This window comes from Acyrthosiphon pisum, chromosome A1 (genome assembly GCF_005508785.2).
Source record: "Acyrthosiphon pisum isolate AL4f chromosome A1, pea_aphid_22Mar2018_4r6ur, whole genome shotgun sequence".
In the NCBI taxonomy this organism is placed as follows: Eukaryota; Metazoa; Arthropoda; class Insecta; order Hemiptera; family Aphididae; genus Acyrthosiphon; species Acyrthosiphon pisum.
The window spans coordinates 119,984,801-119,992,231 of NC_042494.1; the positions used below are offsets into that span (position 1 = coordinate 119,984,801).

Below are 7,431 nucleotides of genomic sequence, written 5' to 3' on the forward strand. Positions count from 1 at the left end.
GGACGCTCATTTTTTAAAGTAACAGAGTCCCCTACTTTAATTTGCCAAGTCGAGCACTGATTTTACCATGTCAGAAACGATGTGGTCTAAATTATATGTAAAGTAAGAACAAAATAGAAATTACTAATAAATATTAAATTATTTCTATATTGCTTTGGTTAAATAATATTATATATTAGCGTTTTTCATTCGTGGTTTGTAATTAAAGTAATAGGTATTCTTCGTTTCATTTTCATTAGTGTTTCGCAATTCAATTATATGTTTTGACTCACTTAATGGTTTTATAAATCGTGTATTATCTACATTAATTTTAAATTTAAACTTAAAATATAATGTACTTGTCAAATAGTATCTAGTACTCTGACAAAATAACGATTAATCTTAATAATCCATTTAAGTTTTCTTTGAGTATATATTATAGGAATTTCACGAAAACCAACGCCTTATCTGTGACACATATAGTTAACACGTTTAACGTCTTGCCCGTGTCATTTGCTTAAAAAAAAATAATAATAATAAAAAATCTTGCCGGGCCCCATTTTATAAGTTTGACCTTATTATTTCGTGACCTTACATTGGTAATTTGTATATAGATGACGCGACAGCAAAAAAAACTTATCTGCTATCGCCATCTTGTCCGTTTGATGAGTTTTTAGCAAACACTATACTGTGATATTATATGTATAAATATTTAGCTCTCATCGGTTATTACTTACACTATCAACGCAGTTATCGTATATCATATACATTTTTTTTCTTTAATGTTCGGTTCTTTTATACATCTCCGACTGCAGGGGACGTGTAATATCATATTATACCGAAAATGTGTAATACGAGACCGTTATGCCGGTGGTAATATTTGGATAATGCGTAAGTGATTTAGCAGATTTGCATTCTGACGTGAGGTAGTTTTCCCTCCATAATACTCTACGTCTTGCAAAAAAATTATTCATTTGAATCCATTACGTATTATATAAATTAACATTCCTCTAGATTAATATTGTTTTATTATTAAATTATTATATTTAACTAGGTATTTAAGACTTAAGTCAATTAAGTTTATATTGAATTAATGCTACTATAATATTAAGTAAACTACTACAATTACGTGGCTGAATAAATTTAATAAATAAAAATAGTATATTGCATTTTGAATTCTAAAAACGTATGTGTAGTGTACGGAGTGTACAACATTGTTGATATTATTATTAAAATCTTTTCATGTATTAAAAAAAATTAAATTCTCAATTTTGTTATACTCTCCATGTTTTATAAATATTGAGGTTTATTACTACTTGGTATAGTTGGTTCATTAATTACACAGCATAGCTGTGATATTTTGACTGTTTGACATTTAGCTGAAATAAAAGTTAGCTTTATAATTTACTCAAATTCATCAAAATGTATACTCTTGATTAATTTAAGCTATATCAATGACTAATATACATTTTCCTAAGCAGGGGCCTACCCTCTCTAAGCTGTTACATCTCCCACGATGCTAAGTCACGCGAATCTTTGTCGGTTTTTGGATGTAACATGTGTTCGTTTACAGTACTCATATATTTACCTCCGAAGACCACGTGAGAGAACTAGCGATCATTCGACAGTGACTATAACTAGTCTACATCATATTATATTTTAATACACCTACTAACCGTGTCCAAACGAATAATAAATGTATGTAGTTTTTCATCTTTTTATTGCCAAGAATATTTCGTTTCAATTGTAAACTAATTCGTATTAATGACGCATTAAAGTATTATCGTGCATTATCCTTTTAAAACTCGTTCGAAAACGACTCAAATATATTGATGCTTTAGTCAAGTGATTAGCAAATAAATCGCATGGCATTGAAATTAAATCAATAATTTTTGTTGTGTACTTTTTAATTCAATCACAAATATAATTATCTAATTTTTTATATTGAAAAGAAAAAAAATCCTTTGGCGTTTATTGCTAATTCATCGTTATTTTATCAATTTTTAAAATCCAATCTATTTGTTTCGAATTACTTTTAACAATATTTAAAAGAGCTTAATCTTAATAAACGGTATCGAACGAAATCATAACAAATGAGTAGTGATTATTATTTTATCATAAACAATTTTGTAATTATTTTTATCTTACAGATCCTATCAAAATTGTAAAAGTCTACAATGTGCAATGTGATATTTAGTAGGTAGGTACCTATAATAGTATTTGATGAATAGAAAAATTGAACTGTAATACTGAAAAGTCGGAAAAAACGACTAATAATATACGGTGGTTTAATAATATAATAGCCTTCTACGGGTCCATATAGTTTTTAGAATCGCGATTTCGTTCCACGGTCAAGTTATTTCAACACCTGTCACGATGCAGGCTACTGTGGCGTAATTATTTTTAGTTCTACTGAGTACTGACTCGAAGACGACATTATATTACATTAAATATTATAACCCAATATTATAATAGTATACGTCACGGTACAGTAACTGCCGAACGGACGTCCTTTCGGTTTCACATGCGTACTTGTATATATACATGTAGAATAATGATTAGATACGATTAGAATATAATATTAATATATATTTATATGGTCGGTAGTGATGATATTACACTATTACTACACGTATGACGTACAAAAATAATAACAATATAACAGAGTTCGCGTCAAAATATACCGCAGGACCGGACGGCATTATTGTAATAAATAATAATACTTCGAGTTTCTTGTCCTGCTGCATTAAGGACAAAAGGGGCACTCCGTTTAGCCGCCGCTGCCCGAGGAGGAGACCCGTACATATACTACATATATATGTTATATGGTTCCTGGACCGCGTCGGCCTTGTAATGATATATAATCCCTTTTGTACCCACAAAGACCAATTGGCGCCAACCAAAACAACGTAAATGGAATGCTGCTGGTGGCAGTCTTATATTGTATATATTATATAAAATAATATTATACTTATAAAGATTTTGAACGCTACCCACGACTATAATGGGCAGACGGGTTTTTGCATACGTTTCTGTTGGTCCTCTTTTGCGCGGCAGAGGAAACAAAATAACATCGTTCTAAAATTTCTGCTGCTGCAGGTGAATCCAAATTTGATACTCATTGATCACTGTGGTGGGCATTATTATTATTACTTTTTTTTATGACAGACGTATAGGCACGTATACATATATAATACAATGCATTTATTTATGATGGCACGCCGGGGGTTCTCGTTCTGTCGTGATACGACGACAGGCGTCAGAAAAAATCTTTTCGATGAAACTCCAGAGAAAAGTGCGACGAACAACGCCTCTTAGAATTACGACCATAACAATTTTTCATAACAGACCGTTTCAAATCTAAGTTTTGATTAATTACATCGATAGTATATAATATATATATGTCATGTATAGAATTATAATAGGTAGGGTATAGCATATTTATTACACATTTTTTACACGATATTTCATAGGATGAATGTAACAATCAATAATTGAATTAAAAATATATTGTGTATGTATGCGTTGAGCCGTTGAATATATGTAATTAATACCTACTAATTATATTTATCGAATCAAAATTTGTCAGATAAAAAACATATTTCTACGTTTACAATATACTATAAGTAAATTATTTTTCTACCGCTTAGCAATAATTAATCGCAATACTTATTTGTCATTAATCATTATAAATTCTTTTATTAAAACCATCAAATTTTATTTATTTATTAACAATTAATAATGTAGTGATGTATAAATTATTTTTAATTTATCATTTTTATTGGTAATAATTTATCAAGACTTTATGATATTTCTAAGCGCGTCTTATAATTTTAATGCACATTAAATAAGTGAGAATATTTATTTATAGTGCGTAGAAATGGTATTAATTTAGTAACGAAGCCTGTAACTACTAATTACATAAAACACATGTTACTTTTTTTAGATAGAGACATATTTCTAACTAAGTTCCGAGCATCTTTTAGAAATAATAATTTTTACGTATTCGAATTCATGATAACCTTTCACAAGAAATACCAGTGTACTGGGTAGCCAAACTGGGTTGGTAAACATTTATTTTTCTTTCTGGTTTCATTGATAACTTGTATATATGTACAAAAACAATGTAACTAGTATACATATTTTAATAGGCGCGTTTGTGTGTATGTCATGGTAAAGAATCCCTTCAAAAATTGCTTTTTATAACAAAAAGAAACCCAGAAAAACATTCTTTTCTGTACGTATTCCAATAATTGCGTGGGTTCTTATTTATTTGATAATTTGGTATACAAATAACGACCATAATTTTGTGTATAAACTATAAACTGTATTAATGACTTTCTGATTCATTACTTAGGAATTAGGATAATAAATAGTAGTGCATATACGTTATACCTATAGTGTTCTTTTTTTTATGAGAGCATAACGACAGATAAGCAATTAGTAGTTAGTACGAAGGTAACATTTGTTATTTATACACATGGCCTAAGATATAATGGACTGGAAAATGTTCATGATCGGTGGGGTTCGGGGGACGGCCACCAAAAGGTTTCTCACACTGGAGATCCAATGTTTTCAACGCTACCAGTGGTTTTATTTGGCTTTACATTATGTATATTAGTCCATGTTTTATACAGATGGCGTTGTAAACTCTAGGTCCCCATTACGACCCCCCGACATTGCCTCTTGTATATACATTCGTGGGCACTGGTAAGCTGCGCGTTTCCAGTCCATTATATATTAGATTGTGGTTATTATTGGTAAATACTTGTATCATCAATCATGTATTTATGTGCTCTATTGAGAACTGTCAGTAGTTTATTATTCATATGCTCGAATGAAGACAATTTAAATTAGAAAAAATCAATTCATTAGTAAAAACCCATGATGGTGGGGATTATGGTGATTTAACTACATCACAATATTTGACGATTGTTAAAAATCGTTATTAATTTTTGTCAGACCACAGATTTTTCTGCCAACAGAGAATATTATCTATACACCGGCATACCGGTTAATCGGTTGTACAATTTTAATTAATTATACCCGTCGTTAAATTTTATTTTTATTCATGACATCCCGTTATGGGACACTAAAATTGAACCATCTCACGACCGCGTAATCGGCATACCGTCGACATTATTTTAAAAGAAAAATAGAAATTTGACGTTTTATTGAATCAACTATGAATAGTGCACATTATAATTTATAATAATATTACTCGGTTTTAATGTATTGTCGTCGTCGCTCCGGTTTACGGTTATAGTTGGTATTATACATATTCGATGAAAACAACAATATCGCATAACAACAATAACAATTAATAAAAAAAGAAAATGTTTTCTCCTAACGTAGGATGATAAGTAAATAAAAAACAATAATGATAGTATTACGCAATCGCGCATCGTAAACTGCAAGTGACGGGCGCGCCGCCGGCGTTATCGCCGCGGACAGCTTTGTTTTGGCGGCAAACCCGCGTCCACGGCGGCGGACGGCTCGCGCGTGTTTGTGTGTTGTTTTTAGGCGGGATCTACCGCGCGGCAGACGTCGGCGCCAGACGGTCAGCTGTTGCCAGCCCGATCAGCTGATCCGTATTGTCAACAAAGCGCCCGCGCGCGCGCAAAGGGGGCCTGCATTCCTGCGGGCCGCGCGCCCCTCCGCCCATAACCGGTTCCGTCTGCCGTCGGCGGCCACAGTCGGGATCATTGTCTCTTCGCCCGTCACCGCCGACCAGTCGCTCGTTAACCGTGAACCCTGGAACGCGCCGCACGATCTGCCTGCTCCGGTTACGTTACTGTCGCCGCCGAAGTATTTCCTCTGTCGTTCGAATAATTTTAAATTTATTCCAAACGAATTTCGTCCGCTTGTCTCGACGAATTTTTTTAATAACAATATTAATTCAGTTTATGATCCACGTCCGTCTGTTCGCCGTCGCAGGGCCCGTTGAACGTTCTTATTCGCATACTCTTTTCGTCCCTCCCCCGTGCGGTTTATCCGGTCGGAAGGGACGATTTGGCTACCGCAGCACGCCAACACACTCGTAAGTCTACATGTCATATGTTACTGTCGCAGTCTTTTTCTGGATGTTTAAATAATTGGCGTTTGGTGGAATTTGCAAAAAAAATTGTTCAAAAAATGTCTCTTCGTCGATGGTTCACACTTCACACGAAGTATCCCCGCCTCCGTATTCATTTGCTATTTTTTGGTCATCCGTAAAAATCTAGCAGTCACACCGCGGGGTCCGATTGGCATCGTTGAATTTTTCGCGCGCGGAAAACGAGTGATTCCGGTGACCTCTGCCGGTCGGCGGCAGCGGGCCCCCCTAGTAGAGGAGCACGGAACTCGCGCGCAATATGCGGACAATAGGGAAAACGCTTTTGGCGCTCGTTTCCTCGCATCATCCACGTACTCTTGCGGCGCGCGCGTTTCCCGCCACCACCGCGTCACCGCCCGAGGCCAAAAGCCCGCCCAATGTCGTTGTTCGGTCCACGCGTCACCTTTTAATTTATTTCTCGTACGGGAATCGTTTTCACCTTTTCTATTTGTATTCCCCGGATGCGACATTTCGATTTTTGCCCATCGTATCCGACTATTGTACGCTATTAACTATTCATCGCTTGAAACAATTTTCAATTACCTATGTTTTACTAAAAAATAACAAGACTCACTCCGACTGCTTAGTGGTCTCTCATACCCGCAATAAATTCGCATAGGTATTAGGTTATTACAGTTAAACAGTTATAAAAAAAATACTTAATAATATCTTGTATTATATTAATTATCTTTACCATACGGTAGACGGTAGTATAACGTTTAATACGCGATTTTCGATTTTTTTTTAATACTTTTATTGTAAGCCAACTAACATTAACATCTTCATGATGACTGCTGAATACGTGTTCGTGTTACATAAATCTACAGTTTTTAGATTTAATTCATAATAGTAGGTATACCTAAAACAAATTAATTTTTTTTATGGTAGTTATAACTTATATTACTAATTGTCTATTTCGTTAAAAGGACATCAGCGCACTATTCGTTTTTTCTCTCTGGCCCACGCGCTACATAGACAAAACGTATCTACGCAAAATCATTTTTTCTATGCGTTTAAGTAATCTTAGAGTAAAGTCACCTATACTTGGAGAAAGAAAGATACTATTTTTTTAAGGATGAAACGAACAATATAATTATCTTTATTATTTTATCATTGGTTCCGATTTCGAGACATGGCCATCAACCGGAGACCATTTGCATTAAGTGACAGACCATGTCCATTACCATAAATCCCTTGGGGTAAACGTGCACCTTTTTGGCAAATGATATGAAATAGACATTCCGCCACATTAACATATAGGAATCCTGATTACCATGATTGCCATGAACATATAACACCTCGAATGAGAGCTATTCTTTTAGATTGGCTAATTGAGGTATCATTTCATAAGTAAATTA

At 34.2% G+C, this 7,431-nt stretch overlaps 1 protein-coding gene across 4 annotated transcripts in view; it reads left to right on the forward strand.

Moving 5' to 3' along the window:
* The window catches only part of LOC100159237 (G1/S-specific cyclin-E), a 25,758-nt gene that overhangs the window by 13,824 nt on the left and 4,503 nt on the right, over nt 1–7,431 (forward strand). Inside the window, exon 1 of one of the 4 annotated variants that reach the window (XM_003240169.4) lies at nt 5,690–6,019. The exons of 2 other annotated variants lie outside the window; for them this stretch is intronic. The gene's annotated coding sequence lies outside the window, so the exon portion shown is untranslated. Of the gene's footprint in view, nt 1–5,689; nt 6,020–6,056; nt 6,923–7,431 lie in introns of those variants that run through there. One more of the 4 variants, XM_016801503.2, reaches the window with a different exon arrangement.